Source organism: Erythrolamprus reginae, chromosome 8, assembly GCF_031021105.1.
Source record: "Erythrolamprus reginae isolate rEryReg1 chromosome 8, rEryReg1.hap1, whole genome shotgun sequence".
Lineage (NCBI taxonomy): Eukaryota > Metazoa > Chordata > Lepidosauria > Squamata > Dipsadidae > Erythrolamprus > Erythrolamprus reginae.
In genome coordinates, this window is record NC_091957.1 from 33,771,560 (window position 1) to 33,784,724 (window position 13,165).

The window sequence follows — 13,165 nt, forward strand, 5'->3', positions numbered from 1 at the left end:
TTTGGGGGGCTGCTAGGAAGCCCCCCATGCCGGCGGCAAACAGCCGCGCCGCCCCCAATCTTCGGCTCCTCGCTAGCGCTGTGGGAGTAAAAACACCATCTGCACATGCGCAGATGGTGTTTTTACTTCCGCATCGCTACTTCGCGAAAACCCGCTCGTTGCGGGGGCTCCTGGAACGGAACCCTCGCAACGAGCGGGGGATCACTGTATATATGTAAGGTTTCCAATTTTAAGTGTTTTGAATACCTTTGCCCTTTGCATAATAATTTGAACATTTGTGAACACAATGATATGAAAACTGAAAGGAAAAAATTAATGCTTGTTTATTTTGCTCATAAAAGCTCCCCCCCCCCCCCGTTTTGTGCAATTTTGGCCTTTGCATACTAATTTGAACATTTCTGAACATAATGAAATGAAAATTGAAATGAAAAATTTATGCTTATTTGTTTATTTTGCTCCCCCTCCACCAGCTGTGTGCGATTATTTCACTTTATATATATATTGGCCTGCCATTTCCAAATTTTTTGACCATCTTTGGCAATTATTTCACTTTCTATATAGATTAGGCTTACACTTGAGTATAAAATGAGCAAAATTTTGCTACTGGAACTGCAGCTCTGGTAGCAAAATTAGGCTTATACTTAAGTAGGTTTATACTTATTATGTTCAGAAATGTTCAAATTAGTTTCCTTTTGCCAAAGATGGTAAAAAAACTGAGATTTTGCAGCCTAATCTAGATGAAAATGAACAAAATTTCACAAAAATGGGGGTGGGGGCTTTTATGAGTAAAATAAACAAATAAGCATTAATCTTTTTCATTTAAATTTTCATATTGTGTTCAGAAATGTTCAAATTAGTATACTAGTAAAAAAAAAAGGATTCAAAAAGACCATTCCAGGAGCTAGAACCAACCTTTTTATACTCCGTGAGGGTAACAAGTGCAATTTTTTTGCCCAGCAAAAACTAAACACAGCTCCCCCAAAAACACCACCCTTAGAAAGAACCCCTCAAATGAGACAGTCATGGAATTTCAAGTTTCAGATATGCAGGGAAAATTTTTTACAGAGTCTCAAAAATCGTTTGGGGAACATTAAGGTTAAATGTGTGGACCAATTGTAGGTCAAAAGGCATGGCAAGCTGTCCAAAGGAATTTTGTTCCTGCAAGACAACACCTCCACTTAAACTGCACAAGTGACCACGGCAAAACTGATGGAGCTGGGCTTCCAGATGGTTGACAACCAACCTTATACACCAGATCTAGCTTCCTCCGACTATCATGTTTCCAAACCTGAAGAAACAACTCAAGGGTACTAAATTTCACACCATTTCTGATGCCATGGCTTCTCCATCCAATTGTATTATTTTCCCCATAGGGTATAATAGTCATTTCCGTTTATTTTGCAATTCCATTGTCATTTTACTCTTATTCTATTTCTAATTCTATTATTTCTAGTTCTTTTATTTCTATTCTACTTCTCTTCTATTTATTCTATTCTATAAGTAGTTTTTTTTTTTTTTTGGTTTTTTTATGGGGTGAAAGAATCCAGATAAAATTCTCTTCTCTTCTCTTCTAATCTATTCTATTGTCAACAGCCTTAAGGTGTTTGGATTTCAACTCCCAGAACTCACCAGCCAGCAGGAACATTCTGGGAATTGAAGTCCACCTGCCATAAGGTTGAGAAAAATTGTCCTAGATCAGGGGTCTCCAACCTTGGCCACTTTAAGACTTGTGGACTTCAATTCCCAGAGTTCCTCAGCTAGCTTTGGGAGTTGAAAGTCCACAAGTCTTAAAGTTGTCAAGGTTGAAGACCCCTGCTCTAATTACTTTGCAAGCTTTAGCTGTCTCTCTTACTGCCTGTAGGAGAAGCCTGCAGGCCAGCCTTTAAATCCTGGCTCGTTTCTATAGGCAGAGTCAAGGGCAGCTAAAGCTAAAAAAGACCGACCAGCCTCCATTTTGTGGCTCTTTCCTGAGGTGATTCCCCCCCCCCCCCTCCATTTCAAGGGGAAAAGCTGCAGGGAGATTTTTCTCTCCAGCCTGGAATCAGGGAAAGTTCCCCAAAGGGGGAGAGATGGGGGAGGAGGGACATAGAGGGCTGTTGCGGTGGGGGGAGAGAAAAAGACAGCAGCCCCTCACAATTATTTTGGGACAGTCCCAGAGACACCAAAGGCTGGAGGGTTCCTCGAGATCATCTAATCCGATCCCTGCCCAAGGAGGAACCCCTCTTCTCTCCTGGAGGTTTCCCTGAAACCCTTCCATCCCAACCTGGATTCAAAATGGACTTCTGTGTACTCAGTCCCTAAGGCAGCCTGGGAGGCCCTTCCCTACCTCTTCCCCCCCCTTTCCCCCCTCCCTTTATTCTTATTATTATTAGACTTTGCCTGAGACTATTCACTATGTGCCCTTCTATTCAAAGAGGCATTGTTGTTGTGGGGAGTGTGAGGGGGGCACCCCTAATATCTCTCCACAGCTGCATGAAAGGTTTTGACCTAAAACGTTTCCTGTGCTACCATTTGACTGAGCAATATGGCTTAAGGAGTTATCACACACACACACACACACACACACACACACACACACACACACACACACACACAAACAAACACACAGGGTCTGCCTCGTGTTTCTAGGATAGGCCTCCCCCTAGGAGCCCCCTCCTGGAAGGCGATAAAGGATCCTGGTGAGGAATCTCCTCTGAAAAGGTAACCCAGTGGGTCACACATCAACCGTTAGAGATTTAAAATGAAGCTTATCAACAGGAGAGATCCAAGTCTCTTTTGCTTGCCTGAAAGGTCTTCTCCTACACCTTTGGCCCTTTGCCTTTCTGGTGGAGGGACAGCATCAGGAAACCTCATGGCAAGGTAAAGTGCTGAGATGTCCTCATCCACCCCATATTTTCTATTTTAAAAAATCCCTATAGGCCATAGTAGCAGTAATGGGTTTGCTAGCCAGTACGCACCACACTGCGTACCGGTTGTGAAACTTATTTTATTTTTAATTTTATTTTTATTTCTATATTTATTATTTATTTATCTATTTAGTCAAATAGTTATTAGTGGTATACAAAGATATAACAATATTTATATACATGATAGTAGTAAAAGAAACATTAAGATGGGACAGAAGGTACACAAAGCTTTGAGTGACTAGGCGGCGGGCAAGCGCTTCCAAGCAACATTTGGCTTCTTCTCATGCGCAGGAAGCAAAACCTCTCCAGAGGACACGCACATGCATGAGATTTTGATGATTTATGGCAATTTTTTGCTTCCTGCACATGCACAGAAGCCAAATCTCGCTTGGACATGAGCACACCCCCACTGATCACCCTGAGTTGCGCATGTATTGCACTGGTAGTGGGGGTAAGTAGGAACCCCCACCTGCAAGAAGCCTTTATTAAAATAAAGGTGACAGACTGGGTTTGTGCCACCTCGGATTTTGATTTCCTTTTTAATGTTAGTATTTAGTTTTTACATCCAAATTGGGTGGCAAGCACCTTGGCGGATGTCTGTAAAACTCTGGTTGCCAACACCTGTCTTAAAGGCAGGTAAATTGTAGGATAAATGTAGAAAAATAAAGAGAGCTGAGCTATCAATTGATCTATCTTCTGATAAAATATTGGGGGAGGCAGGGAATAGTAATTGGTTTTATTTTTTGGATTTTAATTGATTAGTCATATTTTTCATTTTTGTACTGTTCCTTTAGGAGAGGACCGTTATTTATTTGCTTATCTATTTTATTTACTTTAAATTATATTTTAACCTGGCTAATCAACAATTGTCCTAAAGTATCATTCAGGCTAGCGGAACTGGAACACAAATACATTTTGAATATTATATGCTGCTCTGGATATTGTTTCCCAAAACCTATATTCTGATTTTCCAAATAAAATGTTAATACTATTACTTCATATTCTAGCTACCAGTTATCACTATTTGGCAGGCAACTTCCTGAGATGATTAAATCTCTATGAAAAATCTGAAAAGAGGTAGAAGAAAATATTTGTTCATAGGCCACACTAAATGCTATTAATCTTAATTGATGTCAGTACAGTATGTTTGTCTTTTTAAAATAATTTATTAATATTGCAGGAAGAACAATCCTGATGTTCTGCAATAACATCTATAAAACAACAATGGAGATGCATTGAGGAATATAATGTTTGTCAGTATACGAGACATTAACAGTGACATTAACACTTGGGACATTGCATCCGGCTTTAGTGTTTTAAATCATTGTCAGTAAGTTTGTGTTTTTAATATATGGTATTTTGTCAGTGTTGCAGGAAGAACAATCAAGACTTTCTTTATAACATTACAAAGAAGAATGGAGACATATAATATATAGTTGTAGTCAGTATATAAGACCTTAACATGAAAATAAATTCAACTCCTTTTGGTTAGATTATATTTATTTCCTTGCAAGCTAAATTAGATACCATCCTTAAGATTCTATCTGAATCTTAAGGATGATTCTTGATTCTTGCTTATTTGACCCCTATGACAATAATAGTTGTACCTCATGATTTTTGACAAGTGTATCTTTTTCTTTTATGTACACTGAGAGCATATGCACCAAAGACAAATTTCTTGTGTGTCCAATCACACTTGGCCAATAAAAATTCTATTCTATTTTAAAATGGAAAATACATTTGTTAAAGAGATGTGTTGCCCCCTTCCCAAATATTTTTGTTACTTATCATTGCTAAGTACCATGTACCAGTTGGGCATCCTCTTTTATATAGGCATCTGCTTCAGCTTTTTGGCGAGAAGTCATGTAGTCATTAGTGCTCATTCTGAGAGCAGTTGGAGCTACTAACGACCCCATGACTACAAGGAATATAAATCCTTCCATCTTCCATAATTCAGCCAGAATTGAAGAAGCTTCTTGAATGACAAGTGAAATGTGTTCATGGAAAAAACAAAGTCTAGTTACCTTTCGAAAAAGCACCTTGGGATAACCACGATCTGGATGACTTACAATCGTCATAGAAAGTAAACTTTATTATTAGTGTAGCAGTCAATTATATGTTCTTTTTTTCTTCAATCCCCAGGAAAAGGTTCTTGAGAGAGTCACTGGAGCAACCATTTATTTTTTAGAACACCAGCCAGTCATGTAGTCATTAGCATTCATTTTGAGAGTTGTTGGGGAGGCACCCTCTCTCCTGCAAATAATCTCTAATTAACCCCCTTTTAACCAGCATGAATGAGTCAAGGACAGCCTTCCTTTTCAACAATGTGGTATTTGGATTAATTTGGTTGCCAGTTTTTCTTTATTTTTTTTCCATTATAAAGTTATTATTAATATTGTTGTTGCATTTTTAAATAAGTGTTCATGTAGAAAAACCCAGGTGACCACAATCAGAGTACAACTTGGAGCTCCAAGAAGTGAATGGATCAAAAGACTTATCCAAAAGAAGACTAGTTGAAAGAAAAGGTATTTGGTTCTCTTGAAGTTACCTGGTATCTTTTGCTGCTTTGCATTTCTTGTTTTGAGATTTTGGGTGGGGATGGTTGGCCTTACAAGCTAAAAGGAAAGAAAACAGAGTTTGTTAATGTTAACATGAATTCAGTTGCTTTTATTACTTTTTGTTTTATTTTGTTTTTGTTTTATCCAGGATCAAATCCCGGATGAGGAGAGCTTTATTTACCACCGACCTGGCATTGAGTAGCAGCGGCCTGAGCCCAGGGCTAGAGTTACACTTGTCACCAGTGCCCTGGGTTGAGCTCATGGAGCCGGAACAAGGGATCGTTATTAAGCAGCAATCTCTCATTCCCCTGGAATGGCTAGCTCTGTGGCTCCCGCCATATCTGCTTTTCCCCAGCAACACCAGGATATTCCGACCCTCTGCCACCCCAGAGATTGGTGCCTTTTCCCCTCCCGCCTCTCTAACGTCAGGTGGGCCAAGTAAATCATTCATATCATTCCCATTTAGCTCATTCATACCATTCCCATTTAGCTCATCCAAACCTTCGCCTGCATAGACTCATTGCCCCTGAGATTGCAGGTTGTGAGTCCCTCCTTGTGAAGTTGGACTTAGGGGTTAAGATGGGCTTGTTACTCACGTACCTGCTTCCCAGCTGCGAGTCAACAGCCCTGCCTGTGCTGCTCAAGGAGGTGGCTGGTTTGGCGGTGGAGTTCCCTGGACTTATTGTCCTGGGGGACTTCAATCCGCCGTCAGTCGGCGGTTCCTCTGGACTAGCACATCATGGCCACCATGACAACCATGGACCTGTCCCAAGTAGTTCAGGGTCTGACTCATAAGTGGGGACACACACCCGACATGTTATTCGTCTCAGAGCAATTGAGCAATGGTCTGAGACTAAGGGGCTTAGAAACATTGCCTTTGTCATGGTCAGAACCATTACCTACTGCGGCTTGATTTCCTGGCTCCAATCTTCCCCTGCAGGGAGGCGGAACCGATTAGGAGGTTTTGCCCCAGACGCCTAATGGACCCGGAGGGCTTTCAGAGTGCGCTTGGGGTTTTACCTGATTCACTCATCCACAGCTTGGCAGAGTCTCTTGCTGAGGCCTGGAACAAGGCTGCAGCGGAGGCTCTTGACCGAATTGTGCCATTACGACCTCTCTGTGGCACTAGACCCCGTAGAGCTCCATGGTTCAACGAAGAGCTCCGGGAATTGAAACGCCAGAAGAGACGTCTAGAGAAGCGATGGAGGAAGAGTAAGTCCGAATCCGATCGAACATTTGTAAGAGCGTTTATTAAGACCTACAAAGTGGTACTCGAGGTGGCAAGATGCGCGTACCATGCCGCCTTGATTGCATAAACGGAATCCCGCCCGGCCGCTGTGTTTAGGGTGACCCGCTCCCTTCTAAATCGGGGGAGTTGGGGAGCCCTTGCAGGGCAGTGCCGAGGAAATTAACTCGTTTTTTGCTAATAAAGTCACTCGGATCCGGGCGGACCTCGACTCCAATTGTGTAGCAGTATCAGCTGACAATGAGTCAGTCAAGGTGACTGGGGCTAAACGTCTTTGTCCATTTGTCTGGGAGGAGTTTGACTTGGTGACACCTGATGAAGTGGACAAGGCCATTGGAGCTGTGAGTTCCGCCACCTGTCTACTGGATCCGTGTCCCTCTTGGTTGGTTTTGGCCGGCTGAGAGGTGACACGGAGCTTGGCCCAGGAGATTGTCAACGCCTCCTTGGGGAGGGGGTCCTTTCTGGCTCCTTATAAGGAGGCACTTGTGCGCCCCCTCAAGAAGCCTTCCCTGGGCCAGCCATGCTTAATAACTACGGTCCAGTCTCCAACCTTCCCTTTATGGGGAAGGTTGTTGAGAAGGTGGTGGCGCTCCAACTCCAGCAGTCCTTGAAAGAAGCCGATTATCTAGGCCCTCAGCAGTCTGGATTCAGGCCCGGCTACAGCGTGGAAACTGCTTTGGTCGCGTTGATGGATGATCTTGGGCGGGCCCGGGACAGGGGCTTGTCCTCTGTCCTGTTGCTTCTTGACCTCTCAGCGGCTTTCGATACCATCGACCATGGTATCCTTCTGTGCCGGCTGGAGGAGTTGGGAGTGGGAGGCACTGTTCTTCAGTGGTTCTCCTCCTACCTCTCCTGTCGGTCGCAGTCGGTGTTAGTAGGGGGTCAGAGGTCGACCTCTAGGTTTCTCCCTTGTGTGGTGCCTCAGGGATCGGTCTTCTCCCCCCTGCTATTTAATATCTACATGAAACTGCTGAGTGAGATCATTCAAGGGCATGGGGTGAGGTATCATCAATATGCCGATGATACCCAGTTATACATCTCCACCCAATGTCCAGTCAACGAAGCAGTGGAAGTGATGTGCCAGTGCCTGGAGGCTGTTGGGGACTGGATGGGTGTCAACCAGCTCAAACTCAACCCGGACAAGACGGATTGGCTGTGGGTTTTGCCTCCAAAGGACAATTCCATCTGTCCGTCCATTACCCCCGGGGGGGGGAATTATTGACCCCCTCAGAGAGGGTTCGCAACTTGGGCGTCCTCCTCGATCCACAGCTAACATTGGAATACCATCTTTCGGCTGTGGCGAGGAGGGCATTTGCCCAGGTTCACCCGGTGCACCAGTTGTGGCCCTACTTGGACAGGGAGTCATTGTTCACAGTCGCTCATGCCCTCAGCACTTCGAGGTTCGATTACTGCAACGCTCTCTACATGGGGCTACCCTTGAAAAGTGTTCGGAAACTTCAGATCGTGCAGAATGCGGCCGCGAGAGCCATTGTGGGGCTTCCCAGATTCGCTAACGTTTCTACAACACTCCGTGGCCTGCATTAGCTGCCGATCAGTTTCCGGTCACAATTCAAAGTGTTGGTTATGACTTTTAAAGCCGTACATGGCATTGGACCAGAATACCTCTGGAACCGCCTTCCGGAACTGCCTTCTACCACACTAATCCCAGCGGCCAATAAGGTCCCACAGAGTTGGCCTTCTCCGGGTCCCGTCAACCAAACAGTGTCATTTGGTGGGCCCTGGGGGAAGAGCCTTCTCTGTGGCGGCCCCAGCCCTCTGGAATCAACTCCCCCCAGAGATTAGAACGGTCCCACCCTCCTTTCGTAAATTACTCAAGACCCACCTATATCGCCAGGCATGGGGGAACTGAGACACCCCCCCCAGGCTTTTATATTTTATGTTTGGTATGTATGTGTTGTATGGTTTTAATTGCTGGGGTTTTATATATCTTTTTCTTTTAATATTACATTTGTTTCACTGTTATATTGTTTTTATTATTGTTGTTTTTATTATTGTTGTTTTTATTATTGTTGTGAGCCGCCCCGAGTCTTCGGAGAGGGACGGCATACAAATCTAATATATTATTATTATTATTATTATTATTATTATTATTATTATTATTATCCCACTCACCCCACCCATCCCATCCATACCAATCACTCATTCCATACATATTATTAAACCCACCCCAATTATCCATAAATTTTTTTAAAAAACCCAATAATTTAATTAAAAATAAGGTTAAAATAAAATTAGAAATATTAATACTAATATTAATACAGTGGAACCTCGACATACGAGCAGCTCTACTTACGAGCTACTCGAGATAAGAGCTGGGAGGGGAGCGACATTTTTGTTCGCCTCCCGAGCTCACATTCGGGATACGAGCGCCAAGGAGCTGTCTCCTGAAGCCGAACACTAACTTCCGCTTTCGGCTTCAGGAGACAGCTCCTTGGCGCTCGTATCCCGCGTGTTTTAAAAGGTTGCAGCCGGCCTGGGGGGCTCGGGGGGTGCTGGCAAGCCCCCCAGGCTGGCTGCAACCTTTTAAAACACGTGCGTCGCTTCGCAGCTCTCTGCTGAATCCGGAACGCTAACTTCCGCGTTCCGGATTCAGCAGAGAGCTGCGAAGCAGCGCGCGTGTTTTAAAACGTCACAGCCGGCCTGGGGGGCTCGGGGGCTTCCCCCCGAGCCCCCCAGGCCGGCTGCCACGTTTTAAAACACGCGCGCTGCTTCGCAGCTGTCTCTGAACGCTAACTTCCGCGTTCGGCGGCAGCGGTTTTTTTTGTTGTTGCACGGATTAATTGACTTTACATTGTTTCCTATGGGAAACAATGTTTCGTCATACGAGCGTTCCGACTTACGAGCTTCCTTCCGGAACCAATTAGTCTCGTAAGTCGGGGTTCTACTGTACTAAAAAAATCTAAAAATTAATTATTAAAAAAAGTTAAGAAAATAGGAGATAGATTAAAATTCATTAATCAACAAGTCAGAAGCATGTAGCACCAGTTCTCAGAGGTGAGCTCAAAAAATGTTCAGTGTTTGGTTTGTCACAGTTCAATAGGAAATGGCAAAGTCCTAAGTATATATATTCTGTCCTCCAGACTCTCTGAGGCAGGCTTCTAGGTCTCTCTCTATGCCTTAGCCACTGATCTCGGCCCCTCTGTCTGTACAATGCCGCTTGGCTCTTGATGTTCGCCCCACCCTCCTTCCCGTGTCTCTGTAGCTGTCAGGCAGCATTTCCAATTCCCCAGTCCTTCAGCAACACCGCACAGCCACACAGCCACCACACAGTCTCTGCAAACCTCGTCACAAGCCGGCAGCCTCCATGATGTTTTCCTCAGCTTTCCATCTCCCTCTAAGCCTCGCCATAGCTCGCTGGCCCTCGCAACGGTTTTCCAGCTTCTTCCTTTACTATAACAGCCGCCTCAATTCCTCCGTAAAGGCCCTGCACCCGACGGCCCCTCCAACGCCGAGCGCTCCCACCATAACACACTCGACCTCCTGGGTCTGCCAGGGAGGGAGGGGGCAGCTGTCCTCGGAATCCCTCGGATCAATCCTCAGTTTCTGATTTTAACAAGCCTTAGTTGGTTCCTGGTTTCATCAGGTTCTCGTTCTCTGGGTGGTGTGACAGCTAGCGGCCGCCATCTTCTGCATCCCAGCTGATCTTCCTGGTGGTGTTCCGCGTTCCAGGACAAAACAGCTCCGAACGCCACGGAAGATTGTAGAATCGGGGGTCTTCAGAGGCAGTAACACTTCGCCTCCCCGAACAATTAGAGCATTTTTCCTAACTCGGATTATAACTCCTAATTTTCAGATGTTAAAAGCTGTAGTCAAGCGGAGCTGCAACCTCCGCCCTCCTCCTTGCCTTCCCACTGGAACCGGGGGAAAAAATCGGAAAAATCTTGCTCTGGTCTCTGAACTGAAAATGATTGAGATAGATTGAGAGAGAAGGAGAGATGGATATGGATTGGATATACAGATGATGTATAGAGATATATCCACAGCAAATAGGCAGTACACAAAACCACACCCATTCTGATCTGTGGGAAAGGCTCTCTCCACGGAACTGGTCCCTGATGCCCCAAAAGTTAGGGGCCACTGTCCTACGTCACGATATTGAGAAGAGGTGGCTTTCATAACCCTTCTTATAATAAAAGGCTAGTTAAATTTTATGGACTTGCTTATGAGATGTAATGGAATTTACAACTGACATTCCTACTAGTACATATGCAAACTGTTTTTCTTTCATTTATTTGACTTCAGTTTTCAAAGTAGTTGAATCACGTTTGTTTTCAGATCATGGATATATATATAGAAACAGATCATGGACATGCCCCTTTTCCTTTTTTCTCCTAGTTTCTACCAACAGTCTTGTGTTTATTCTTCTTTGCAGAAAGTGGCGCTGCTAACCACTCTGGGATGCTGCACCGAATGCTAAGGTTGTGACCTTTGAGTTACCTTTCTGAGTTCCTCTCATGATTTTCTTCGCATATCTCATTGTGCAATTTGGAATCTGTGACTTGGAGCGATGGGTTTTCTGGATCTCTTCAGGAGATTTGAAAGGCACCTGTCAATGTGTGTGTGCGTGTGTGTGTGTTCGCGCACATGCGCTCTGTTGCAGTTTGTGCTACAAATGGACAGACGTGTTGGCCTTCACAGCTCCTTGCAGCTCTGTGTGTTTTTGATAACAGGTACCTGGCCAAATGGATGTCGAATGGCTACCCTTCTGACAGTGTCTGGCCCTTGGACTGGAAGCGCTTTGGAGCTCAGCAGAGCAGCTGTACCTTCCTCTGTCATCGGGTCCTGGAAGTGATGTGTAAGTAGCCCCAAAATTTGCCTGCTTCTACTGTTCCCTGGACTCATCCCACGGCTCATGGAGGTGGATGAAGATTGCTCCTGTTTCTTGGTTCATTCATTAGAGACTCTCAGAACAGCCATGGCATGAAGCTCAAGACTTTGAAAGCTGTTCCTCAATGTGTGGAAATATTTAATTATTATTGTCCTTGGTTGCACAATCAGCCAAATGCCTAAACTGAATTTTGCCATCAAATCCTTCCCAAGTTTCTGGGATAGGAAAATGTGGTTGCTTGATAGTACTGTATTGCCTCCTTACCTTCCGTAAAAGTTTAAAGAGCTATCTGTGCTGCCAGGCTTGGGGACATTAGACCCTCGCCCACTGGCCAGAGAGTATGTCTTGCTGTGTGAATGGGAATGAATGATTTTAAATGTTATTAGAGTTTTTAAAGTTTTTTAGCTATATTAATTGGATTTTTTAGATATGTATATTGTATATTGTTTTGATATATTGTGAGCCTCCCCGAGTCCTCAGAGAGCGGTAGCATACAAATCCAATAAATATATAAATTGCTGCAGGATATAAGCCCATGATGGCGAACCTATGGCAGCAGATAGGAGAAGGAGCACAAAATGTAAGAAACAACTGGATAGATGAGGCCAAGACACCTCAGACATCAGCATTTTAGTACTCGCTGTGGCCAATCAGCTGCTTGAGATAGGAGATGGCACTATTCTGCTCTACAGGCATTTGGAGCCAAACTGCCTCCGATCCAGAGATAATTTGGTACCTGGATATACTAACAACCACCAATCTATCTGTCTGGGGCATCTATGCACAAATTAAATAAAAGTTCCACAATTTGTGAACCACTGGTTTGCAGGAACAAAAACAAAAACAAGTAAAAAGAAAGAAGCTAAAGCTATGAAAACCAAGTCTGGCCGATCACAATGTTTGTGTTTGGACTTGTCTAAAAATAATCTTTCTTAAGGCACAGGATGGCTTCACATGTTACACAAAGTTAGGACTTGCAGTTAAAAGATTTACCCTGCCCTAAATTGGTTGCATTTGCAAATGACACTAAGACTTAAGGTGCCCCACAGCTTACATTCACAATATGTTACTAAGCCAAAGTCAAAGCCTAAAAACGTTTGTCTGAAGTCAGGATTCTGTGACAGACCTGCCTCAACCTGAGTTTCTGAGTAAAAACCATCTTTAACTTCATTTGTTGATAAAGGTATAGATTACTAGAAATCAAATGAACTACAGTTTTGTAAAGCCAGAGTGAAGAGTTCGCATCAAACTTTCCTCCCTTGTTCCCCTTCCCATTGTGTGTCTCTCATTATCCAATTGGATTGAAAAGCGATGTTTTGGAAATAGTCACTCTATGTCAGTGATGGCAAACTATGGCACACATGCCACAGGTGGCACACTGAGCCATATTTGAGGGCACACGCAGCGTAGCGCTATGTCAGCTATGTCATGCATGAACTGGTCAGCTGATTTTCAGCTTTCTTTTTGGCTGTTTTTGTTCTTTCCGAACTTCCTATTGGCCTGTTTTTCACCGTTGCCAGGTTTTAGGAGGCTTTGAGCAACGGGGATGGTGAAAAACAGTCCAATGTATGAGGCGGAGGTTGTGCACATGCATAGAGGCAGTGCA